The following is a 26,970-nucleotide window of genomic DNA, read 5'->3' as shown; positions in this document are numbered from 1 at the left end:
GGCGGATGATTGCTCTTTCCAGGAAGTTCCCTTCCCAAGGACTCTGTGTTAGAACATTGCCCAGTCATGCTGTGCCCCAGAGGAGAAATCCCATACTACTAGCCTGTTGCTGAGCCTTGGTTTGTCTTGTTTTTTTTTTTTTTAATTTTTTTTAAAGATTTTATTTATTTATTTGAGAGAGAGAATGAGATATAGAGAGAGAGAGCATGAGAGGGGAGAAGGTCAGGGGGAGAAGCAGACTCCCCACTGAGCGGGGAGCCCAATGCGGGACTCGATTCTGGGACTCCAGGATCATGACCTGAGCCGAAGGCAGTCGCTCAATCAACTGAGCCACCCAGGCACCCTGGTTTGTCTGTTTTTAAATAGGAACTAATACTTGAAGGATCAGTGAGATAGGACAGAGGAAAGCCCTGTGGAAACTGTGTAGCAGTAACACCACCAGTAACAACCACAAAGAGTCAAGCACCTGCTGGGAACCAGGAATGCTACTAGATACTTTGTCACTTTTAAATTTTAGAACAACCCTGCAAGGTCCTGCAAGGTTGGCATTATCATGCCTGGAACCTTAATGAGGAAACAAGAGGGGTAGACAGTTGCTCATGCTCAGCAGCTCTGCCAAGAGCTGACGCCAAGTCAGCTCAGGTTCAAGGCTCAGGCTCTTTTCACTAAAATCCTTCTCCAGATAGAGGCTCTTATTTTCCTCTCTACCCAGAAGGAAGACAAGAGCTGTCTTTCAAGTTCTTAACCACAAGCGGAGGGGATGACCGGACTCATCAGGCCTCAGCGGGGCTGGCTGAGAAGCACAGCAAGTCTTCCAGACCTGTGCGTGCATTTTACAACAGGCTCCAGGCTGTCTGGAAAGCCTGTGACCTTTGTGCATTTCGGGGAGGGGGTTGCTATATAATGTAAAGGAGGAAAATTAAGGAGTCTCAGACAAAGCGTGGTATGATCTTGCATTCGGAGATAACCAGAGATGACAGAATATTCCTTCCAGGAAGCTCTGTATTCTTCCTCTTAACCAAGTAGATGCACAAATGACAGATGATGTGGAAAACCCGAAGGACTTGATTGCTTTTTGAAAATTGCTGAATGATCACCACCTCTTAAAGTGAGTTCAACTAAATTGGCCTATCATCAGGACTAAGACTGACTCAATGAGACCAACTATTTACCAGCTCAACTTGTAACATGTGGAACTTCCAGGGAAGTTCCAGACAAGGGGAGTGAAGGGGTGCGGGATGAGACACCCAAAATGTGCCACTTTGGCATAAAATTATTTCGAGTTAAGGGGCACCTGGGTGGCACAGTGGGTTAAGCATTGGACTCTTGATCTCAATCCAGGTCTTGATCTCAGCATTGTGAGTTCAAGCCCCATGTTGGGCTTCACAATGGGCGTGGAGCCAACTTAAAAAAAAAAAAAAGATTATTTTGAATTAAAAGGAATAAAAACCCAATAGATGCAGGAAAGGTGCTCCACCTCCCCCATGACTGCCTAAATTTATATTGGAAAGGAGAGCCTGTGACAGGCAGAGGAGTATTAACAGAGTCCCTACTATTTATCAACGTGCACAATAGAACAATCTAGTTTTTGCCAAACATCTCCTTTCACCTTCTTTTTTTTTTTTTTAAAGATTTTATTTATTTATTTGAGAGAGAGAATGAGAGAGAGAGAGAGAGAGCAGGGTCAGAGGGAGAAGCGGACTCCCCGCCAAGCAGGGAGCCCGATGTGGGGCTCGATCCCGGGACTCCAGGATCATGACCTGAGCCGAAGGCAGTCGCTCAACCAACTGAGCCACCCAGGCGCCCCTCCTTTCACCTTCTTGATGTGGACTTTTCTCCCCTCTGTGTCCTCGGGCCCTTACCTTTTTCCTTAGCTTATATAAGCTTCATTTTGGGTCACTGTCTTCAGAACTTCCTGTCTGTGTAGGTTCCCCAAACCTACGTCTATTAAATTTGATTTTCTCCTGTTTAAAAAAAAAAAAAACAATTGCCAGACAACAACAACAAAACAAAAAATGGGGGTGGTTTAGGAAATGCAAAAAAGTTCTTTTCCATAGGGGCACAATGTCCTTTTTAGGTTTTGAGAACAATTTGATCTATAACCTGAACACAGACATGTATTTTACTCTTCAGAAAAATCCTGGCACTCTCTTGGGGGCTGGCTTGGTCGGAAGAGCGTATGACTTTCGATCTCAGGGTTGTAAGTTTGAGCCCCATGTTGGGTGTAGAGATTCCTTAAAAATAAAATCTTTTCGGGGCGCCTGGGTGGCATAGTCGTTTGAGTGTCTGACTCTTGATTTTGGCTCAGGTTATGATCTCAAAGTCATGAGATCGAGCCCTGTGTTGGGCTTCACGCTGGGTTTGGAGTCGGCTTGAGATTCTGTCTCTCCCTCTCCTGCCCCTCTCCCTGCCTCAAATAAATAAATAAATCTTTAAAGAAACAAAAGGGGCAAGAGGAGGGGGGGGTAGCGGGAGAGGAGGAGGGTGAAGGGGAAAAAGAAAAATCCTAGAGCTCTTTCTTCCTGCTCCAAAATGGCCAGTCTGCTATCCCAGCTCCGCACACCTGTCACCTCAGGACACCTGTCTCCTGTCAGCTGCACTCAGGGAGCCCGAGACCCACCCTCAGCTCCAACCCCACCCCCTGTTGGGTCTCCTGCTGCTGAATTCCGTATCTCTCCTGAGCACACTTTCTTTGGGTGACGCACATCCTTCCATAATCTCCCTGAGATAGAGTGCCCGCCGAGTAAATATTTTGAGACCTTGCGTATCTGAAAATGTCCTTTTGCTCTCCTCATCACGCTTTTTCCAGTTTGGGTGTAAAATTCTAGTTTGGACATTATTTTTCCTTGGAATTTTGTCTTCTAACTTCCAGGGTTGCCGTTAAGAAATCCAGAAGCATTCTGATTCTTAGTCCTCTATATGAGACCTCTTTTTTTGTTTCTGGAAACCTTTCGGTAGTAAATTTCACGTCGATGAGTAGGTGTTATTTCTTTCTTTCCCAAATTCATTTTTTAAAATATTTTATTTATTTAATTGAGAGAGAGAGCGAGCGAGAAAGCATGAGCTGGGGGAGGAGCAGAAGGAGAGGGAGAAGCCGACTCCCTGCTGAGCAGAGAGCCCAATGCAGCTAGGGACTCCCGGATCTTGACCTGAGCCGAGGGCAGAAGCTTAACCTACTGAGCCACCCAGGCACCCGTCCCAAATTCATTTTTGCTGAGCATGCAGTGGGCTGTACATGTTCTGGATTTCTGCGACATTTTCCTAAATTCTTTTGTTGAGGATTTCCCCCCACTTCACTTTCTCCATTCTCTTTCCAAAATTCCTGAAATTCAGCTGTGGGAGCTCCTGGGTTGGCTTCTCCAATTTTCATATGTTTTTCACTCATATTTCCAATCTCTTGATCTTTTTGTTCTATTTTCTGGCATTATTTCCTTAACCTTCTCTCCTAATTAATTTTTCGTCTTTGCACTAATATTATTTCCAAGATACTCCTTCTGTTTTCTGAATGTTCCTTTTATAGAGCATCCTGCAATTTCTTCTCCTACCTCTGCGGACATTAACTGTAGAGGTTTGGTTAAATGTTTCCTTCTGCTCCCCATTGTCGTGGTTTTCTGGTCTTTCTCTTTCTGTGGCCTGCTGGTACAGAAACGGCTAAAGATGGCCCCTGTGTTGTTTACTTCCCAGCAGGCTCAAAGCCCACCAGCACTAAACTCAAATTCTTATATACACATCCTATTGCTTTAAATATAGCCACCCAAGCAGATTTTTAGCCACGTAGAGCCTGCCTGCTTTGCAAAACTGCACACATCAGTTAGCTCTAGATAAGACCAACCCCAGGGCTATAAAAGCCCCCAAACCAGTGATGCTCTCAGGGTTCCCTGACCCAGAAGCTCCCCACTGTGCTGCTGAATGACATCACCTACACAGGCAAGTCCTCTCTCCTAGTCCCCTCTCTTCTGAGTGTTCTTTTGCCCTACTTCCTGCCCCCCCCTTGTTCCAGCTGTCTCTGCAACGTGCCTGTCATGCAATCCTGTGCACACTCCACCCAGTAAAACACGTTGGACAGCACTGTCACATGGTGTCGACTTCGGAGAGTCGTGGACCTGGGGCGGCGAAGGAACTGAGAAAAAGAGACGACAGTAGAGCAAGGTACAGGGGACCCCAAGCAATGAGCCCAAGGTCCCGAGGTTTATTTTCCATAATCTTATATACCTTCTACGGCGATATAGATCTATAATGATTTACAGCAGCGGCTTAGTAAGGCGCATTCTTCCCTGTACATGGGATTAGTGTATGATAAGAATCTTCAAAGCAGGGGGCACCTGGGTGGCTCAGTCGTTAAGCGTCTGCCTTCGGCTCAGGTCATGATCCCAGGGTCCTGGGATCGAGCCCCGCATCGGGCTCCCTGCTCGGCGGGAAGCCTGCTTCTCCCTCTCCCACTCCCCCTGCTTGTGTTCCCTCTCTCGCTGTGTCTCTCTCTGTCAAATAAACAAATAAAATCTTTAAAAAAAAAAAAGAATCTTCAAAGCAGGACAAAGGAACGAAGAGGGGAGTGCACAGTGTGCTGTTTACAGCTGGCTTCCCATCTACAAAACATCTTCTGCTGCATACTTTAGAACAGACCACACATGTCCCAAGGGCATTTCACTCTGATCCTTTCGGGTTATTTTTAACCCTGCAGTCTCGAGTTTTCTCAGAGATCTCGGAGTCTGAACGAACATGCACCGGTGGTTGTTGTGGCGTTCTGTTTCCCACAACATGGTGTCCTGTCTTCCTAGATCAGCCCCAAACCTGGCCCTCAGCACACCTATCCTTAAAATAAGGGCTTTTCTCAAACGTCTTGGCTGTCCATTCACACATGTCAGTGGGGAACTCTGGGAAGCTCCCTGCAAGGCTCTGCTTGTGCGCAGGCTCTGTCCACTATGAGCTTCCCTTAGAGGATCTGGTGGGAACTAGACTCCCAATTGTCAGTGTCTTAATCTTGTCTCTTGGTCAGTCTCTCCAGGGGAAAACCCTCCAGTCTCCCTCCTGTTTTACAGTTACCAGTTTTTTGTTTTTTTTTAAGATTTTATTTATTTATTCATGAGAGACAGGAGGAGAGAGAGAGAGGGAGAGAGAGAGAGAGAGAAGCAGAGGGAGAAGCAGGCTCCCAGGGAGCAGGGAGCCCGATGCGGGACTCGATCCCAGGACCCTGGGATCATGACCTGAGCCGAAGGCAGACGCTTAACCATCTGAGCCACCCAGGCGCCCTCCAGTCTCCCTCCTGAGGAGCCCAAGCCTGGCTGGCTGCCAGCACCCTGGATGCGGGAGAGGAAAGGGCTTGACCTTTGAAGGGTGGGACCGGGGAGAGCGAGGCCACGCCCCTCAGGCTACCAACCAGACCCAGTTGAGGTGTGGGTGCTATACCGAAAACAAGGGATTCAATAAATACCTACCTCCAGGATGGTGACACCCTCCCCCTAGGCACGTGCTTTTTCCTAGAACAGGCGACTGCAAACTGTTTTTTGGAAAGGGCCAGATGGTAAATATTTTAGGCTTTTCGGGCCACATGGTTGATGTCACAACTACTCAACTCTGTCACCGTAGCGCAGAAACCACCACAGACACTATGTAAATGAAAGAGCATGGCCGCATTCCAGAATCACTTTATTTATGGACACTGAAATTTGAATTTAATATAATTTTCACATGTCACAATTCTTTTTATTTTTCCAACAATTTTTTTTAAAGATTTTTTTATTTATTTGACACACACAGAGAGAGAGAGAGAGACAGCGAGAGAGGGAACACAAGCAGGGGCAGTGGGAGAGGGAGAAGCAGGCTTCCCACGGAGCAGGGAGCCCGATGCGGGGCTCGATCCCAGGACCCTGGGATCATGACCTGCGCCGAAGGCAGACGCTTAACCGACAGAACCCCCCAAGCACCCCTTTTTTCAATAATTTAAAAACATAAAATTCTTAGATTTCTGACTACACAAACAAGTGGCAAAAAAATTTGGCCCAGCGGCAGGAGCTTATGGATCTCCTTCCTGGAATAATCATCGTTGAGAGATTATCGTCAAAATCCTCTGAACCTGGGGGCGCCTGGGGGGCTCAGTCGGTTAAGCGTCTGACTCTTGGTTTTGGCTCAGGTCATCATCTCGGGGTCGTGAGATCGAGACCCCCCCCCCCCCGTCGGACTCTGCACTGCGCGGAGTCTGCTTGAGATTCTCTCTCCCTCCCACTCGTGCTCCCTTTCTCTCAAATAAATACATAAGTGTCTTAAAAAAAAAAAAAATCCTCGGAAGCTGTCTTCCTCTTCCCCTTAGCAGAGCCTCCCAGCGCTCATTTTTGTCTGTAGGTATAAGGGTTACAGGTTTTCCCCCTCCCCCACGCAGCCCAAGATGGGCCATGGAAATGTAGACGTTTATGAATTGCCTTGGGATGGAAGCCGTGGTAACAGGGCCTCCAAGATTTGCTGCCAAGTTCTGCCCGGGGTGGAACAAGTTGTTGATTGTTCTCTTTCCCTGGATTTTAACCAAGGTGATAAATGAGGGCCGGAGGAGGAGATCTCTGGGAAAGGTGGGGCTCGCAGCCAAAGCCCTGACTCCCAGGCCGTCTGAGTCAGCGCCTCGGTTTCCAGCCATAAAGACTGTTCTAAGTAGGCCGGGACCTGTCTAGTCTCGACTTTCACATGAGGGAAAGAAGTCCCACCTTTCGTAGTTGCAGGGGCAGGATAGGTGTTTGGCAGAGAGAAGAGCTCCTTCTGCCGCTGGGTGTGTATTTCCGTGCGAGTCCGTTCTGCTTGCCCAGTCTCACTTTCTTTATCTCTAAAGTGGGGATAGCACTCCGACCTCATTGGGTAGTGGTGTGGGTTAATAAATTAACATACCTAAAGTCATAACATACCTAAAGCCCCCCCCTGTCGAGGGGGCTCAACGAATGGCAGAGAGTATGATTCTAATTTATCCAGACAAGGAAACACAGCTCATTAAGGGGGTGGAGGCAGGAACATAATTTGTTTTCTCAACCCTTCAACTAATTTTCTTCTATCCTGAGCTGCTTGGAGAGGAGAGCTTAGTCCTTTTTTTTGTTTTTAAGATTTTATTTATTTGACAGAGAGAGAGAGAGCACAAGCAGGGGGAGCAGCAGAGGGAGATGGAGAAGCAGGCTCCCCGCTGAGCAGGGAGCCTGACTGCATGACCCTGGGATCATGACCTGAGCAGAAGGCAGACGATTCGACTGAGCTCCCAGGTGCTCTGGGCTTAGTCCTTTTTTTTAACCACACCTGAAATGCTATGGGAGGGAAGGTGTTGGGACTGCAGGATATCGGCCTGTTCCCTCCCTTTCTCTCAGCCCCACCCCCCTTCAGGTGACAGACACGCTCCTCTGGTGTTTAGACACAGCAAAGCTGGTCCCCCCTCCACATCATATCGTACGTGGGTGTTACAGGGCACCACCCCTTGGCCACCTCCCCTTGCCACCCCCAGCACCCCTGTCTCCCCTCACCCCCTCCCAGATGCAGGCTGCTTTCCTCTGGGCTGGGCCACTCCGCTGAACAGTTGCAAAGATTCTTTGTAATGCGTTTGCCTGGGGAGGAGGAAGAGCAGGGCCTGGCTGTCCTCAAACCACAGAGAAAGAGCCAAGACAGATGACCCTGTGGCTTGGGGGCCCGGATTGAAGACATAACCCAAGTGCAGAGCCCCTGGCTCAGCTTCCTTGTTTCTGGGCATGGAGGCGCCTCTTTACCCAGGGAAGACTGTTTACTCAGCTCGGCTGAGTGAGAGGTGTTTACACAGGGAGGGAGGTAGCCATCTGGCCGTTCTCTGGCGGAGCGGGGAACATTTGCAGGTCAGGCACCATCTCTGTTCCAGGGCCTCTGGGGAGGCAGCCCCCTGACAACAGGCTTTCTGAGATGCGTGTCTCTTCTTTGAGAGTGAATGTGGACAATTTGGAAAAAAAAATTGTAAAAATGGTACTTTTGTTTGTTTGTTTGTTTTGTTTTCCTTTAATCCAGACCCACACCAGATAAATTGTCCAGGATCTTTCCTACAGTTGTATTTTGCAAGGCTGGGAGAAAGGCAGTTTTCAGCACTTAAAGAATGGTGATGTTTGGGGCGCCTGGGTGGCTCAGATGGTTAAGCGTCTGCCTTCAGCTCAGGTCATGATCCCAGGGTCCTGGGATCGAGTCCCACATCAGGCTCCCTGCTCCTTGGGAGCCTGCTTCTCCCTCTGCCTCTCTCTCTCTCTGTCTCTCATGAATAAATAAATAAAATCTTAAAAAAAAAAAAAGAATGGTGATGTTTGCCACCTGTGAGGTACTTTGTGGTTTAAAAGCTTCGCCACGGGTGCCTGGCTTGGCTCAGTCCGTAGAGCGTGCAACTCCTAATCTTGGGGTCGAGAGTTTGAGCCCCATGTTGGGTGTAGAGATGACTTGAAAAAAATGAGTTGAAAAAATAATTTATAAAAGACGGTCATATCCACCATTCCACGTGATCCTCAAGACAGCAGAGTGGGTAGCTGTGGCCAAAATCATCCATATTTTACAAATAAGGAGTGGACACTTGGAGAGGTCAAGTTGCTTGCCCAAAACCACACACCCAGCAAGAGGCAGAGGCCAAGTGACTACAGTTTGCTTGCTCTTTTTTTCATAGAGTCCCCCTGCTTCCCCACTTAGCTGTAAATCGAGATGTAAAGAGATCTTGTTTCAACACGGAACTGCCTCACGGCAGGTGGCTCTGGGAGAGAGCACTGCATCTCGGGGACATGGCGGAAGCCATGGCGATGAGCCTCAAGGGCACAATGCAAGGACCTTGGGTCTGTCCCAGGGTACCCCAATGGGGCATACCCTGGGCGCCAGATGAATGGAAAGCCTGGGAACCAACTGCGTGAAACCGTGTGTAACATACACACCGTACTGCTCTACCAGAGAAATCAGGGAGGTGAGGATGCAAGTTACAGAATCCCTGAAACTTGCCTCCACCTTCCTTCCCCCATCTCCCCTTGGGCTGGGGCTCCCTGCATTCAAACCCACGTGTGTCTACCTGAAGCCACTACCTGGGTTCCACCTACTGTCCTCGCTACTTCTTCCCAGCCCTTTATCCTCCCTTTGATAACCCCAGACACCCCAAACCACCCAAGTGGGAGTCATGCCAGCCTCTTCCCTTTCTCTCTTCATCTCTGTCCCTTAAGTCCAGCTCAAGCCAAATTGCTGTGACCTGTGTGACTGATTAATACTCCTCAGCTTGGCCCCCCACCACCCTTAGCCCAGCCCCTGCACCTGACTCGGCCACCAGCCTCGCCTCCTGGTCTCTTCTTTCCTGCCACTGTCATATCCTGGCCCTCTCTCTTCTTGCCAATCTCTCCATCAGTGGCCACGTTTCTAGAACGACTGATGCGTTCCTGAGTTTTGCATCTTGCAGAGCACGTTTGCATACAGACACACAGACATACGTTCACACGGAGTCCCGTTCTGAAGTTAGCTCCTCCTCCCCGACGGATCTCCGTTCATCTCCTTCCTAATCTACCAAACCTGGTCGGTTTTCTTTTTATCTTTGCGTTCAGTGCATCTAACTTGGCCTGCCATCATTCCTCCAACCAACCTGCCTTTCATTACTTTCTCCATAAAATGCTATTTATAAGCTTTCAAGTATCCTTCCTAATGCAAAGTCCTCACTTCCCTTCCTCCAAAAATTCTAATTAGTCCTCTCCCCTCTCCTGTGTCCTTCCTTATTCTTTCTTGACATTCAGTGCCTGTCATCGATTGTTAAAATCAGACTGTGATTCCCGGAACCGGAAGCTTTAGGGATCATGTGGCCACGAATGGCAGTTTACTCCATGGCCAGCCACCCTGTGCTGCCTGGACGTGTCTGTACATCCACAGTATGCTTCTTTACACTGCAAGCTCCTGGAACGGTGAGGATCCTCTTTCTTTGCAGACTTCTCCGAAGTTTAGAAGAAGCTCTGGGATTAGTTCAGCGGCTCTCCAGACTCTGGCCCAATTCTGAGATGCATCCCCATGCCATGAATCTCTCTCCTCTGCCATTTGCCCTATACCAAAGGCAATTTGGGGGAGGTCCTGTCATTTTTTTAAAAGATTATTTATTTATTTGAGAGAAAGAGATACATGAGTGGGGGGGGCAGAGGGAGAAGCAGGCTCCCCACTGAGCAGGGAGCCTGATGCAGGACTCGATCCCAGGACCCTGGGATCATGACCTGAGCCGAAGGCAGATGCTTAACCGACTGAGCCACCTGGGCAGCCCTGGGGGAGGCACTGTTATAAATGACTCTCAGTTTGCCTGTGACTGATACTCTGATGATCAGAGAAGCCTTAGTATTATGTCCTCAGGTTGAGTCCCAGAATTTCAAAGAGGGTCATGCAAAATTTGCATACGACTTGGGCAAATGAAAGGCCAGACCCGGGAACCCAGCCAAGTGGTATCACTGTCTTCTTTTACTTTGGTTCTTAAAGGGTGAGGAAGGCCACCCTGTCCCATTTGGCTGCCTGCCCGAACCACTGGAGTTGTAGCAAGCTCTCCTATATCCCTGCCACCTCTGTGTACCATAGACAGAGGCTGCCTGTCTCTGGCATACAGGTAGAAAGAGCTGGTAGATGGGCCTACACAGGCAGCCTAAGCCCAAGGCGCATTCAACAGTCCAGAGCCCTAAACTCATCTCGTGTCCCATGTGAGTCCAAAACTATCATCATGGTAACAGTGGTGTTACTAGCCACATAGTTCACAGTGTGGCAGGCACTCTGCCAATGGCTTGACATGAATCAGTTCAACTGGAGCCTCATCACAGCCTGATGGGGTAGATGCTGTTATAATCCCAGTTCTGCAGAGAAACTGAGGCTCCAAGAGGTTACGTAACTAGGCTAAGAGAACATAGTACAGATAAAATTAGAACCAAGGCCAGTGTGAACCCTACAGTGACCTTCTGCTGGGACCCCCTGGTCAGCTGGGTCCCCTTACATCCTTCCCTGCTATGAATGGGCCCGTCAACGAGGGGGCAGCTCACCTGCAAGAGAATCGCCAGTTGTCCCAGCTGAGCAGAACCAAGCTGGACTTGGCCTCTTCCTCCCTCTGGGTCACCTTGTTGCAGTCCCACTCCTTTTTTAAGCATAAGGATAAGAATCCCTATGTTTAAAATTTAAAACTAGGGCGCCTGGGTGGCTCAGTTGGTTAAGTGACTGCCTTCGGCTCAGGTCATGATCCTGGCATCCCGGGATCGAGTCCCGCATCGGGCTCCCTGCTCGGCGGGGAGTCTGCTTCTCCCTCGGACCCTCTTCCCTCTCGTGCTCTCTATTTCTCGTTCTCTCTCTCAAATAAATAAATAAAATCTTTAAAAATAAATAAATAAATAAATAAAAAATAAAATAAAATTTAAAACTAACTCCAAGAGATACCTGCTCCCCCATGTTCATTACAGCATTATTTGCAATTACCAAGACATTGAAATAACCTAATTTATTTATGTATATATATATACATTTATGTATATTTATGTATACATTACTTTTATTTATATATTATATATGTGTCTATAGATATATTTATAAATACAGATAAATATACTCACACAATGGAATACTATTCAGCCATAAAAAAATGAAATCTTGGGCGCCTGGGTGGCTCAGATGGTTAAGCGTCTGCCTTCGGCTCAGGTCATCGTCCTGGGGTCCTGGGATCGAGTCCCACATTGGGCTCCCTGCTCCTTGGGAGCCTGCTTTTCCCTCTGCTTCTCTCTCTCTCTCTCTCTCTCTCTCTCTCCCCCCCCTGTCTCTCATGAATAAATAAATAAAATCTTTAAAAAAAAAAATGAAATCTTGCCATTTGGGACAATATGGATGAACCTTGAGGGCATTATGCTAAGTGAAATAAGTCAGACAGAGAAAGACAAATAGCATATGTATGATCCCACTTATGTGTGGAATCTAGGGGGGAAAAAGTTCATAAATCCAGAGAACAGATTGGTGGTCGCCAGAGGAGGGTGAGGTAGGAGGTTGATAAGTCATGGGGGGAGGGTGTCTGGGTGGTTCAGTCGTTGAGCAACTGACTCTTGATGTTGGCTCAGGTCATGATCTCAGGGTCGTGGGATTGATGTCAGGATCCACATTCAGCATAGAGTCTATTTGGGATTCTCTCTCTGTCTGCCCCTCCCCCCAATTGCACACACACTCTCTCTCTCTCACATAAATAAATTAATTAAAAAATAAATAAGTAATGGGGACATTATGTGCAGCCAAGAGAGTCGATCTTAAAAGTTCTCATCACAAGAAAAAAATTTTGGAACTATGGTGACAGATGTTAGCTGGACTTATTGGTGTGATCATTTTGCAATATATCCCTATATCGAATCATTATGTTGCACACCTGAAACTAATATAATGTTATATGTCAATTATATCTCAATTTTATTTAAGGACGGGGCGCCTGGCCAGCCCAGTTGGGAGAGCATGCGACTCTCGGTCTCTGGGTTGTAAGTTTGAGCCCCCCCTTGGGTGTAGAGATTACTTAAAAATAAAATCTAAAAAAAAAAAAAAAAAAATGAGGTCACTGGGTGGGCCCTAATGCAATAGATCTGGGGTCCTTAGAAGAAGAGATTAGGACACACACACACACAGAGGGAGGGCCACGTGAAGGCACACGGACAGGAAAGAGAAGACAGCCATTTACAAGCCAAGGAAAGAGGCTTCAGAATGAACCAGCCCTGCTGACACCTTGAGTTTGGACTTCTAGCCTCCAGACCTAAGACAATGCATATCCATTGCTGAAGCTGCTCAGTCCCTGGTACCTTGTTATGGCAGCCCTAGCCGACTAACACAGTCTCCCTCTGGGGCCCCCAGTTCAACCTAAGCCGACCTTGCTCTTCTTTTTTTTTTTTTTTTAAGATTTTATTTATTTATTTGATAGAGAGAGACACAGCAAGAGAGGGAACACAAGCAGAGGGAGAGGGACAAGCAGGCTTCCCGCGGAGCAGGGAGCCCAATGCAGGGCTCGATCCCAGGACCCTAGGATCATGACCTGAGCCAAAGGCAGATGCTTAACGACTGAGCCACCCAGGCGCCCCCAACTTTGCTCTTTTTGCAGAACCCTAGAGGAGAAGCTTCCAGTGCTCCTTCCCTGTGTTGCTAATCTCCTTCTGCCTGCACTCTGGCTTGTCCAGGTGCCCAGAAAGCAAAGCCCTGTGCCCAGGTGGCCTGGTCGTTTTCTGTGCTGCTGTCCATGGAGCCCAAGATTTGTTCAACTGCTATTGAACCACACTCTTGGCTCACTCGGAGTTTACAGCCCATGAGGAGCCCCGGGGCCTTGCTCACTGCTATTGCTGTCAAAAAGGCCACATCTTCCACATCCAGTCCTTTCCTATTTATTTTTTCCAGATTGATGTTCCATCTTGGATGGTGGCCACAAGGATGTGTTGTGGACTTTTCCATCTGTATGCAGAACATTTGGCCCTATTTCATTTTAACTCACCCATTCCTTGTTTGGGGCGTGGGTATAGGGACAAAGGTTGCTTTTCCTCCCTCGATGTACAAGTTAGCACTGTTAGCTTAGGGTCATACACAAATCTAACTTTCCCATATATAACATTGATAAAACCATTCCCATATATAACATTGATAAAACAGGAAACAGTTTGCATAAAGCACATATAAAAGGATCCTATTGAACAGGAAATGGGAGAGAACCCAGTAGTAGCTGGCTCTGGAGAGTGCATTCAAAGTTGCTGTGAATTTATTAATATGATTTGGGTCTGGTAATTCAACCAACTAAAAAGTCCATCCAACTCTGCCCTTACCTGCCTTCCATCCAATTAGCAAGCACTCGTTGAGGGCTTATTCCCCCCCTCCAGAATAAGATCCATAAACACACTATCTTCTCTATAAAGCTGTATCTCCAGGTATTTGTCTTTTGTTTTGTTTTGTTTTTTGTTTGTTTTAATTCAATTAATTAGCATATAATGTATTACCAGTTTCAGAGGTACAGGTCTGTGATTCATCAGTTGCGTGTAACACCCAGTGTTCATTACATCAAGTGCCCTGCTTAACGTCCATCACCCAGGTACCTCATCCCTCCACCCCCATCCCCTCCAGCAATCCTCAGTTTGTTTCCTATGATTAAGAGTCTCTTATGGTTTGTCTCCTGGTATTTGTCCTTTGTACTCTGCTTGAGCTTCTTCATTCTAGTGTTCCAAGATAATGATCAAGCCTGTTTTACTCCAGCCACGCCATCTATAATTTTTCAGATTCGTAAGTCTTAAATATATATCCTCCTAGACTTCACTTCTGGCCATATGGCAGCCAAGATGAGCAGAGAAACCCTCCCTATATAGCACACTGAAAAGTGATGGGTTCCATGCAAAAAGCATCTTCTACTTACTCATGAATGAGCTGGTGAGAAAGTAAGGGAATTCCTTGGAGGCCAGAAATGACAAGAAAGCAGTAATCCAGAAGGATAAGCACATCCCCAGAGAGACTTTTCCCTGGAGTGTCCACTCATCTCTGGTGCCCAGAATATGGGTTTTAACAGGCCACACGTGAGGGAGATAGGAGATAAAGCCAGGGACTGAGCCCTCTGCCTAAAGCTAGGAACCTCAAAGGACAACACCCTGAAAGGTGAATGAGAGTAAAATCCACACCAAAGAAGACCATGGGAATATGTGGCTATTTGGGTCTTGGAAAATTCCTCAGGGTCCTGGGATTAAGCCCCATGTCAGGCTTCATGCTCAGCGGGGAGTCAGCTTGTCCCTCTCCCTCTCCCTCTGCCCCTCCCCCCTGCTTGTGCGCTCTCTCTCTCTCTCTCTCTCTCTCTCAAATAAATAAAATCTTTTTAAAAAAGAATTTATTTTTGAGTAATCTACACACCCAACATGGGACTCGAACTCACAACCTGAGATCCAGAGTCACACTCTCCACCAATGAGCCAGCTAGGCATTCCACTAGCTACATTTAGTTTATAGTGACCCCAACACATTCATGTCTCTGGGTACAAGACTGAATCAAACAGATTCTCACTATAAACCCAGCACCTACCTGGCTCCCTCAGGGAGAACCCTGAGGAGCTCACAACGGGAAATCACTAGACACCTGAGAAAACACCCCCAAGAACCCTAGTGCCTGGTGTCAGTCAGCAGCACGTTCAGGGAATGCATCCCTTCAGTATTAACTCCACCCGTTTTCAGAGCGCAGAAGTCAACCTTGGGAGCCCACAGTTTCTGGAGTGCCCTTCAGAAACTTTTATTTGTTTGAGGCACCCCGCCAGGCCTAAAGTACAGTATTTCTTTGTGATAGTAAGTCATTGCATTTAGTGATACTTTGAGTTCTTTCGAAACTCTTGTGTGCATGTCACCTGATCTCATTAGCAGAGCTTGTTCGCCAATAGGTGGAGAACCTTGGGGTCACCAACACGATTTCATGTAGACCCTCTGACTATTTGTGGGGCCAGCAATCTCATTTCTCAGAATCTATCCTTAGGAGATAATCGGAGATGTCTTTAATGATCATATGCAAAGATGTTTTGCTTTTCCCGTAGTGCCACCACCAAAGTATCTTCTTTTGTTATTGTCTCTTTTCCCCCATCCTGACGTCAGTGCCATTATTTCTTCTTCTAGTCAAGATTATGATAAAAATAACAATAGTTGTGATAAGTAACGTGCACTGAGTGTTCACTGTGTGCCAAGTGCTTTGCTATGCACTTTTTACACATTCAGTCATTTAATTCCCACAGAGACGTTGTGAGGTTAGCATCACCATTATCAGCTACCAGTTATTATCAATAATTATCAAATATTATAATTATCAGTTATTAACTATCATCGTTTTACAGATGAAAAAACTCTAAGCTTAGAGAGAGAGGTTATTAAAAAGCCCCAAACATGGGGCAGCTGGGTGGCTCAATCAGTTGAGCATCCAGCTCTTGGTTTGCTCTCAGGATGATGTGATCAAGCCCCATGTTGGGCTCCCCTCTCAGCGGGGAGTCGGCTTGAGATTCTCTCTCTCCCTCTGCTCCTCCCTCTGCTCGAGCTCTCTTTCTCTCTCACTCTTTCTTTTGCTTGCTCTCTAAAAATCAATCAATCAGGGCGCCTGGGTGGCTCAGTTGGTGAAGCGACTGCCTTCGGCTCAGGTCATGATCCTGGAGTCCCAGGATCGAGTCCCGCATCGGGCTCCCTGCTCGGCGGTGAGTCTGCTTCTCCCTCTCCCACTCCCCCTGCTTGTGTTCCCTCTCTCACTGTGTCTCCCTCTGTCAAATGAATAAATAAAATCTTTAAAAAAAAAAAAAGAGGACACAAGACCCAAGACAGCCCAATCTCCTTTGCATCCTTTATGTCTCAATTCTGTGCAGTTTCTGGAAAATGTTTTCCATATCTTTGGGGAAAGAGGAAGGTTTTTGTCTTATTCACCAAACTGTCTCCACCCTGCCCCTCTTCACACACACCTGACAGGACAGGTGGTGCTTCTGGAAGGTTTCTCTCAGTGAAATCTGCATTCCCACAGCCCAAACCAATATTTGAGTAGCGTTTATCAGAAGCACCTGTGGGCATTTGGAGGTGGGGTGGGGGTGGGGCGGATTGGACATACATAAAGAGTAGTCAACGCTCAATGGAATAAAAACTCCAAGAGATTATTAGGATCCTAGAAGAAAGGGGATGTGAGGAAGGTTCTAGACAAAGCAGAGGACTTCATGTGGGGATAAGCACTGGAGAGCTGGCCCGGGATAAATTCCTGATGGCTGAGATGGCTGAAAATGTTAAATATTCACCTTGAGTTGATTCCAGTCTGCACAGTTAGAATCTCCCTCATTTATTCAGAAACTGAGGGATTAAATTTATTGTGCACAACGATTTTCTGTGTCATGGACTTTTTTCATAGGTCTGGAAGCTGAAGAAGAGGCTGTTTCAAGCCAGGGAGCCCAGACAACACAGTGGCAGGCAGTGGCACTTGGGGGCAGAAGGAAAAGTGGCAACACCGCTGATCTCGGAGCAGTCTTGAGACCCTGGAGCAGCCCCTGGAAATAGAGGAATTCTGAAACAATTAATGGTACAGCTGCTCGATAGAATACTACATAGCTATTAAAATGACAATTATCCATTCTGTGAAGCAAAATTGAATGTTAATGATATGATATTAAGTGGTTTTTTTTAAGATTTTATTTATTTATTTGACAGAGAGAGACACAGCGAGAGCAGGAACACAAACAGGAGGAGTGGGAGAGGGAGAAGCAGGCTCCCCGCGGAGCAAGGAGCCCGATGTGGGACTGGATCCCAGGACCCTGGGACCATGACCTGAGCCGAAGGCAGACGCTTAACGACTGAGCCACCTAGGCGCCCTTAAGTGTTTTTAAATAGCACACATGAGGGGTGCCGGGCTGGCTCAGTCGGTAGAGTGTGTGATTCTTGATCTTATGGTTGTGAGTTCAAGCCCCACGTTGGGCATGGAGATTACTTTATAAAAAATATTTTATTTTTTTATCACAGAAAAGCCAATTAATTATTACTAAGGTTAGCTTTTGTGGAGGACTATAGGTCACAGATTAGCAGTCTCATCAATAATGTGACCATTACCTATAATCAAAATTTTCAAATATAAAATTATACACATATATGTAATGTAATACAAATATTTTTTCTATCCTTTAATTTCCAAAGCATGCTCATTCACCTCTGACTGACTGATTATACATGAATATCCTTTTTTTTAGAGATTTTATTTATTTATTTGAGAGAGAGAGAATGAGAGATAGAGAGCATGAGAGGGGGGAGGGTCAGAGGGAGAAGCAGACTCCCTGCTGAGCAGGGAGCCTGATGCAGGACTGGATCCCAGGACCCTGGGATCATGACCTGAGCTGAAGGCAGACGCTTAACTGACTGAGCCCAGGCACCCCTGACATGAAAGATTGTAATTGCTCTGCTGCAGTTTTCTCTTCTTTAGTCAGTGGTGACAGCTCCAGGTCTGTTTGCTTTTGTCGTTCCTGTACCATGCTCACCGTCTTATTGACAGTAGCACAAATGCAGTTCTTAGTCTCTTTCTGCTCTGCAGCAATTGGTTTAAAGCAGGCATGCAAAGTTTGATACCGAGACTTTATTTCCGACAATTCCTTTAAGAGCGTAACTGGATTTTTCTTGCTTGCTGCATCAGGATGATTAGTCTTGATTTCATATTCCAGTCGTCCACTCCAGCTTATCGACCTCCGCTTCCACATTGGATAGTTGACCAAGAAAAAAGATTAAAAAAAAAAAAAACAGTGCACATGATGTCACATCAATCAGATTGGGCTTTTCCAGGTGGCAAGAAACAAAGTTAGGCTCTTTTGTTGACAAGGGATTTATTGAAGGTAAGGACGCGCGGGGAGATAGGGCCACAGGATGCACTGACATCACAGAACGTTATTCGGGGTCTGAAGGTGACTCAGGTTATCACCTTATTCTGCTATGGGCCCTCACTACTAGCTGGCTCCCGTCTGTGAGCTCTGCCATGTGGTGACCAAGCCCCTCATTGCCTTTGTTTCCAAAGTTCAGTTTCTCTCTCTCCTCAAACCTCTGTTTACTCATGACTTTTCATGCTTCTATCACCTAATGGCTTCCAATTACTGATTTCTGCTTGCCCTGTTTTTGTTTTTGTTTTTGTTTTTTAAGGTGAACAGTGTGCTACACTCACAGCATTTTTTTGTTGTTTATTTATTTTTTTTTAGTAATCTGTACACCCAACGTGGGGCTCGAATGCATGACCCTGAGATCAAGAGTGGCGTGCTCTCCCCACGGAGCCAGCCAGGCTCCCCTTGCCCTGCTTTTTGATTGTTTACATGTATATCTCCCACTGAAACTCCCCAGGAAAGGGAATCTAATGGTTTAGTTCCCTACTGTTCCATTAGAGCTCTCAGGCCAGGCCACCTCCATAGTTCCACCAGTCAGGATATATGTAAGCTGTTTTTCCGTCAGATGCCCAAACCCGACCCATTCCGCTCTGGTCTGAAAAGTGGTCACACAACACGAATGTGGCACCTACTTAAGGCATACCAGCCATCTTTCCAATACAACTGTAGTTTTGAACTATGTTTCAAATGATAAATAAAAAAGATATGGGGTACCTGGGTGGCTCAGTCGGTTAAGTGTCTGCCTTCGGCTCAGGTCATGATCCCGGGGTTCTGGGATCCAGCCCCGTGTCATGTTGAGCTCCCTGCTCCGCGGGGAGCCTGCTTCTTCCTCTCCCTCTGCCTACAGCTCCCCCTGCTTGTGCTATCTCTGTGTCAAATAAATAAAATCTTTAAAAAATAATAATAATAAAGATTTGACATATATATGAAAGCAGGGAGGAAAGGGATGAGTGAAAGCCATCACAGACTGGTCAGGGGGTAGGGATTAGGACTGATTATGTTTCTCCACTTTGCAATTTTCTTTATTTTTTTTTTAATTTTTTAAAAGATTTTATTTATTTATTTGAGAGAGAGAATGAGATGGAGAGCACATGAGGCGGGGGGAGGGTCAGAGGGAGAAGCAGACTCCCCGCCGAGCAGGGAGCCCAATGCGGGACTCGATCCCGGGACTCCAGGATCATGACCTGAGCCGAAGGCAGTCGCCCAACCAACTGAGCCACCCAGGTGGCCGCCACTTTGCAATTTTCATTTAATGATACTGTAATTGTTTTTTAGTTTTCAACTATTTTTTTTAGAGTAATCTCTCCCAAGCAATAGCAGTCATGCACCCACTACTAAGTTCAGTCTCTTTCGTGAACTTGACTTGGAACATAGAGCAAAGTTACAACCATTAAAGCCGGGTCACCCTTGCACAGAAAGTGAAGCAAGGTTGACTTTGTCAGGTGGAAGTGGAAGCCAGAGGTGAAGGTTGTGAAAGCACCCTGAGGGCAAAAGTTTTCAGAGGGCTATAATAGCATATGCCACATGGGCAAAACACAGGCTCTTATAGCTACGTTGGTTGTGGAAATATGTCCTTTGTCCACAGGCCAAATATTGGAAAACACCACGCACTCAATTGGCCGACAGCTCCAGGGCCAGAGAGAAGCTACCACGGCAGTTTTGTGAAACCAGCCACCCCTGGATTCATTTTGATCTTTCTCTGTTGACACAGCCTGGTTTCAGTTGCTCTGCCACAGACAAGCAATTACTAAGAATTATTATTGCTTGACAATAACTATAATTACTGGATGGAAAGGACAGCAGAAATCGAATTATCATATGGACTGATGCGGGAGCCGGTCAGCTGAACCCCGCCTCCCGTCCGTCCCCCGCGCTGACTCCCGGCGCAGGAGCCGCGCGGGGGGGAACCTCGCGGCTGGAGGCTTGAGCGGAGCACCCAAGGGCAGGAACGCGGTCCAGCGACTCGGGAACCGAGATGCAAAATCCTCCTGCGCTCCTAGAGAGAACCCGGAAGCGGAGCGCAGTCCCGGAAGGCGAGGTGCTGACACACTTCCGGCCTTTGTGACTCATTGTGTCTGTGTCGAGGCGTCGGGAGGGCCTAGGTCCGTGTGCAGCGCACTTCTGCCGGCCTGAGCCCCAGAGTCAGCTCCCCTTTCTCGCCCAGCGCCCCCAGGCCGCTCCCGGGGCTCACGGTGAGACTTGGGGCCGGCCTCTGGGGAGGGCGGGCCCCGCCGCCGGGTGTGTGCGTGAGGGTGGGCTCTGCAGCCGCGGCCCCGGGGTCCCCTCCAGGCGGCCCGGGCAGAGTGTGGACAGAGCCCAAGCCCCTGTTCGTCCCCAGGCCGGGCGGTTGGAAGCGCCGGCCCCTGGGTTCAGGCGGGGAGGGGGCGAGGGTCTAGTGGACGGGGGTGCACGGAGACCTGGGGAGAAGCCGGGCCCCGCGCCCGCAGTGTCGTCATCGTCGTTTGACGTTTCTGAGATCCGGGTTCGCGAGCGAGCCGACCCCTGTCTGATTTGACTGCCTTCCTTTCGTCGCCATTTGCTTTGATTCCAGTGAGAGGGTTTTTGGTTTTTTTCGGGGTCCTTCAGGACTTCGAGGTGAAAAACGCGGAAGGCCCGAGCAATGGACACATTTCGAGGTGCCGCTTACGTGTTTCCAAATCACCTGCTTCTCACCCCACCTCCCACCCCCAAGCGGTGATTAAAGAGTATTTGAAGCTTGGAGGGGATAAAGACTTGATTCGGATTTTATACATCCCACTCTCTAGTTCCGCCTTGCGGAATATTTTGAAAACCTTTAGAAATGATCTATCCGGAAGACTGGGTGGATTTTTTTTTTTTTTTCCAGTTCTGGGTAATTAATCTGCTTGTCTTGGAGTGGGTGAAGAGTGAAGGGAGTTTGTGGAAATTGCACCAGCGCTTAGAAGACTTGATTGCTTGAGTGACCTTGGGTGATACAGGACTCTTCTCCAGCTCTCAGTTTTCTCATCTTTAAATAAAATGAACTCGATTTTCTCAAAAGGCCCTTCCAACTTTGAAATTATTTGATTTGGTCAGTGTAATTGAAAAATTCAGCTACAGTTTAGCCTGACACGGCGCCCCTCCCGTCCCTTTCCTGCAGTGCCTCCAGGGCACAATAAGATACTTTTCATTATAGAGTGTGGCTGTTACATGGCCTGGGACCAAAGAAAGCATTTATTGTACAGGCCAGTGCTAGGCGGATTGGAGGTGGTCAGTAAATACTTGTTGAATGGAATTGTGGAGAATTCATTGTAACCAGATCAACGAGGTACTGTTAGTATATATGCTGGCCAAATGTGGAGAAATAGCTTACATTACATAGTGACCCATAATGATAATTTGCCCCAGAATGTATCTCCAAGTTTGTGTTGTCTCTGAATTACTGTGCAAGATGCCTGTTAGTTATTTCAGGCAGTTTTCATCGGTGTTAAAGTATAAACAGGGAAACTAGCTACTTAATAGACATAATCTTTTACTGATTCTCTACTTGATCTAAACATTTAATTTTTTTTCTAACTTTATATTGCATCTAAATACAGGTGAGTGGTTATGTTAAATTTTCCCTTTTCGTTCTCAGATAGTCTCAGTATTCTTTGTGTAGGTAGGTGTCTTTTAAAGGGAGGTTTTTCGTATTTAAAAAAAAAAATTGGGGGCGCCTGGGTGGCTCAGTTGGTTAAGTGTCTGCCTTTGGCTCAGGTCATGATCCCAGGGTCCTTGTGTCAGGCTCCCTGCTCAGTGGGGTGCCTGCTTCTCCCTCTCGCTCTGCTGCTCCCCCTGCTTGTGCTTTCTCGCATTCTCTCTCTCAAATAAATCTTAAATTTTTTTTTAAACCTCTGTTAAAAAATCGGGAGGGGTGGTGCAGTTTGTTTAAACTTTCAAGACTATGCCCTGGAAAAGGTACTGGCCTGTTTAGAAAATAGCCTTCGGAATAAACTGAGCTTGTAACTCCAAGCCCTTTTTGTAAGAAAACCGTTGATATTTATCCTCTGTGAGAACCAGTTGCTGGGGGTAATCTTATCTAAATCAGATAGGGTGTCAGAATGTTTTTCAGCACAGAGGACCCCAGAGGTAGTTTTCTGCTCCCCTCCCCCTTATCCTTAGATAAGGATACTAAGTGCCAGAGAGGTTAAATAACTCACTTGGGGATATGTAACTTATTTGTGGGAGACTAGAATGTAGGTATTCCAAGTTGTACTGCTCTCAGTATTACCGGAATTCTCCTGTTGCTTAGTCTTTTAAGCGGGCTGAAAATTGTAGAGCACAGTCTAATCTCTTACTGTTTATTGAAAAAAAATTAAAGCACCTCTCTAGTGCCTACTTAAATGCCGGACACTATTTTAAGTGCTTTATATACATTAATTCATGTAATCCTCAACTCTGGGAGGAAAATAACGATTTTTATCCCCATTGCACAAATTCAGAGAGAGAAATTAATCTGCCTAAAATTATCGGCTGGTGAGTGGTGGTACAGCTTATTGAAACTCTTTCAGGTAGCCCCTGGGGCTGATTTGAGGGCAGTATTGAGTGCTGTATGCGTGGGCACAAGAATAGTAACATGGTAAGTTCAATCAATTACTTCTTTTTTTTTAAAGATTTATTTATTTATTTATTTATTTATTTGAGACAGAGAATGAGAGAGAGAGAGAGCGCACATGAGAGGGGGGAGGGTCAGAGGGAGAAGCCGACTCTCCGCTGAGCAGGGAGCCCAATGCGGGACTCGATCCAGGGACTCCTGGATCATGACCTGAGCCGAAGGCAGTCGTTTAACCAACTGGGCCACCCAGGCGCCCTCAATCAATTACTTCTTAAAAACTAATGTTTGCAAGGAATCGTACTAAGTGGTCTAAGAGATACAAAGAAGCCTACCCTAGGGCTCCTGGCTGGCTCAGTTGGTGGAGCGGATGACTCTTGTTCTCAGGTTGGTAGGTTCGAGCCCCACTTTGGGCGTAGAGTAGAGCTTCCTTTAAAAAAAGAAAAAGGAAACAAGCATACCCTTAGCAGTGGTCCAGTGGAGGAGGAAGCTTTGAAAAATTACAGAGAGGGCGCCTGGGTGGCTCAGTTGGTTGGGCGGCTGCCTTCGGCTCAGGTCATGATCCTGGAGTCCCGGGATCCAGTCCGGCGGCAGGGAGCCCGCTTCTCCCTCTGACCCTCTCCCCTCTCATGCTCTCTATCTCATTCTCTCTCTCAAATAAATAAATAAAAAATCTTAAAAAAAAAAAAAAGAAAAAAAAATTACAGAGAAAGGTAAGAACTTCCATGGCAGATGCTTGGCAGAGAGCATTTGGGCCAGAAGTTTCGTGAGAGGAGAAAAGATTGTTTGCTGAGATCATTTGAGAAACCTAAAGTAAAATCCAGCCCTTCCACTGCTGTTGTGACTCTTCTCTTTCTCAGGGTAGGAGCAGAAATGTTGAGGCATGGGGGAGAGGACCTGTCACAACGGGGGGAAGAGGGGAATGTGCCCGTGCCCTCATCTCTGTCCCTTTGCGCCTCACTTCCTCTTCAGTCTCTTCCTATTGAGTTCCATTGACTCAAGAAGTATCCCACTCTTTTTTTTTTTTTAAATCAAGCAAGCTCTGTGCCCATCGTGGGGCTTGAATTCACAACCCTGATATCAAGAGCTGCATGCTCCACCGACTGAGTCAGCCAGCTGCCCCAAAAAGTAACCCACTCTTTAAAACTCTGGCCTAGGTGGGACACAAATCAAGATTCCTTTCCTCGGGGCGCCTGGGTGGCTCCGTCGTTAAGCGTCTGCCTTTGGCGCAGGCCCTGATCCCAGGGTCCTGGGATCAAGTCCCACATCGGGCTCCCTGCTCAGTGGGGAGCCTGCTTCTCCTTCTCCCACTCCCCCTGCTTGTGTTCTCTCTCTCGCTGTCTCTCTCTCTGTCAAATAAATAAAAATCTTAAAAAAGAAAAAAATTCCTTTCCTCTATCCTCCTTTGTATAGCCGAGACAGGATAAAATTTTCATAAAAATAGAGATCTCATGCTAGGCTAGTTTCCGCATCAGTCCTGCTCAGTTATCCTGTTGGATGGTTCCCCCCCACCCCCCCACCCCCGGTTAGATTTGAGGTGATTCCTACTTGCATCTCCTGCTGTGTCTCTTTAGCCACACCACTCTCTGGTGAAAACTGCAGATGGCAGATGAGGCCCACGCCTGGGTGGTCATCCTCATAGGCCCCCCCCTCTTAAAAAGAATCTGTGTGTACACAGAAGCTCTTCCTTACCCCACGTGTTGGGACGGAATGATGGTTAGAGCTTGAACTGAGGGGTCCCACAGATGGAATTTCAAATCCTGGCTCTACCATTTAATTGCTGTATGACCTTGAGTGTGTTATTTAACGTCAGTAAACCTTAGTTTTGTCTGTGTAAAGTGCGATAATAATTGTAGCTACTACCTGCTAAGATTGTTATGTGAAAGACTTAATATCTAGTCCATGGAAAGTGCTCAGTGAACATCCGCTCTTACTGTTAGGCCTCTAGGAATGAATGTTCTTGAATTGAACAGCAGTGAGGGGTGAGTGGCATTTTAGCTAAGTGCTGAAGGATACGGAGGATTTGAAAAGGCAGAGAAGACTGGGAGAGGAAATCCCAGACTTTGTGATGTGAGTAAAGGAAGGTGATCAGAATCCAAGGCCTATTTAGTAGATACTCATTTTGTGGATGAAAAAGGCTCACGCACGAGAGGAGCAGAAATCGATGATGGACAGTGAAGCGTGAGGGGAAACTGGGACCACGTACTGGAGGGTGGCTCTTGGAAGGCTATAGAGTTTTTGTAAGAATAATCAGAGTAGGGCGCCTGGGTGGCTCAGTTGGTTAAGCGACTGCCTTCGGCTCGGGTCATGATCCTGGAGTCCCGGGATCGAGTCCCGCATCGGGCTCCCTGCTCAGCAGGGAGTCTGCTTCTCCCTCTGACGTTCCTCTCTCTCATGCTCTCTACCATTCTCTCTCTCTCAATAAATAAAAAAAAAAAAAAAAAAAAAGAATAATCAGAGTAAGGTAGGACATGAAGTAGCAGGGAGGGGAGTGAAGGCAGGGAAGCAAAGAGGGGAAGCCTGACTTGATGGAACTAGATCATTCTCCCTGGTGCTTGGAGACTGAATCCATGTAAGGAGATGAATCCAGGAAGGTGAGATTCTGGGCTTTAGTGATTGAAGTATTAGTAGGATATCTGATCGCTAATTGCCACTAAAGGGAAATAAGAAGTGGCAGGGGGAGCAGTGATATTTTGAGTAGTTCTTATTTCTTCTGTTCAATTTAATGGACTTAAACTGCCAGGTCTTGTAACAGATAAGTATAAGAAAACTCTCTGTCTTTGAGGGGCTTAGACTTTAGTTGGGGGGTGATATGCAGTCCAAATAATAATATAAGGAGAATATACATGGCATAAATAGGAACAAAGCAAGATTGAGGGTGTTCAAAAGAGGAAGGTACCGTATTTAATTTGGAGAGTCAGAAGAGATTTTACATCTTGACAAGTAAGTAAAAATATGACCAACAAAGTTGTAATGGTGGGAGATCGTGCACAGCAGAGACGTGAAGATGGAACATCACACCCTGTGCGTCAGGAACATTAATAGTCAGATAGGCTGAAATATGGGGAGGGGGGTCACTATTTGGAGATAGGACTGGAAAAGTGGAGTAGGGTGTGTTCTTTGAACACGAAATTGGTAGATACCGAGGATTCACTGACACTAATTGAGGGGAAGGAGGGAATGACCAGAAGCATTCTTTGGCAATACTGCACTGACCTCAGTTTGTTGTTCGTTTCGACTGGGGAGAGATTGCAGCTGGGGAGACTGGAACCCTGTCACCAGTTTAGGCAGGAGATCTGGAGCCTGAATTAGGGTGGTGGAAAGTAATTGTGGGAGGCGTAGCAGGAAAAGGTAGTCTTTCTTTTGACTTTTCAGAATGAAATTAGAGAAACTAAGGTTCATAGGAATTATTTAGCCTCTAGTTGGGAAGAAGCGAGCCAAAGGAGTGATGTCGTGGACTGCCGACTCACCGACGGTGGAGGAAGCGCTCCTAGGGAGGTCTTGGCTATTCTGATGCCCCAAGCTCCAGGGTGCCTCTTGCTAGAAGCTGCCTTGTTGATACATCAGTTACTTCTCTGGCTTCTCTAGCACTGGTATTGAAACCTCCGTAGAACAGTTGGCACATTCTGCTCTGTACTATAGTTATTTGTGTAAAAATAGGAATCAGGCTTCTCATCTTTGTGCTCCCCTCAGTCTAGGAGGACACTTTGCATATTGTAGGTCTGGAGAGATGTTTAGGAAATTGAATGATTGTAGCTGGAAGGAATTGACTAAAGCTGCTCTGAAGTTGAAAAACACTGCAGCAAGGAGGGTAGATGCAGAAGGGGTCTGAAGGAAATCAGCGGGAAGGGCTGGAGGATGGTTTGCACTGGGCTTTACCAGCTTAAAATCATTGAAAAAAATGACTGAATTCCCACATTCTCTCAGTTTATATAGAAAGCCTTTTTGGATGTAGTGTCTTTTCTTGTTCTCACAGTCTGCTACTTTAATAAAGGATTTTAATTTTTTTTAAGGACAAAAAAAAGTAAGATAGAAAAACTAATCCTGTGATAAATGTCAGATTAAAATCATA

At 46.8% G+C, this 26,970-nt stretch overlaps 1 protein-coding gene across 6 annotated transcripts in view; it reads left to right on the top strand.

Annotated features, from left to right (window-relative positions):
• ZKSCAN1 (zinc finger with KRAB and SCAN domains 1) overlaps positions 1-26,970 on the top strand; it is a 103,608-nt gene that overhangs the window by 19,015 nt on the left and 57,623 nt on the right. Inside the window, exons 2-4 of one of the 6 annotated variants that reach the window (XM_035722049.1) lie at positions 4,001-4,149; positions 16,849-17,016; positions 19,935-20,541. The exons of 1 other annotated variant lie outside the window; for it this stretch is intronic. The gene's annotated coding sequence lies outside the window, so the exon portion shown is untranslated. Of the gene's footprint in view, positions 1-4,000; positions 4,150-9,762; positions 9,894-16,848; positions 17,017-19,934; positions 20,542-26,970 lie in introns of those variants that run through there. 4 more of the 6 variants (XM_035722029.1, XM_035722028.1, XM_035722027.1 and 1 more) reach the window with 4 other exon arrangements.

The sequence above is a fragment of the Zalophus californianus genome, chromosome 10 (assembly GCF_009762305.2).
Source record: "Zalophus californianus isolate mZalCal1 chromosome 10, mZalCal1.pri.v2, whole genome shotgun sequence".
NCBI lineage: Eukaryota > Metazoa > Chordata > Mammalia > Carnivora > Otariidae > Zalophus > Zalophus californianus.
This window is presented reverse-complemented; position numbering and strand designations above follow the sequence as displayed.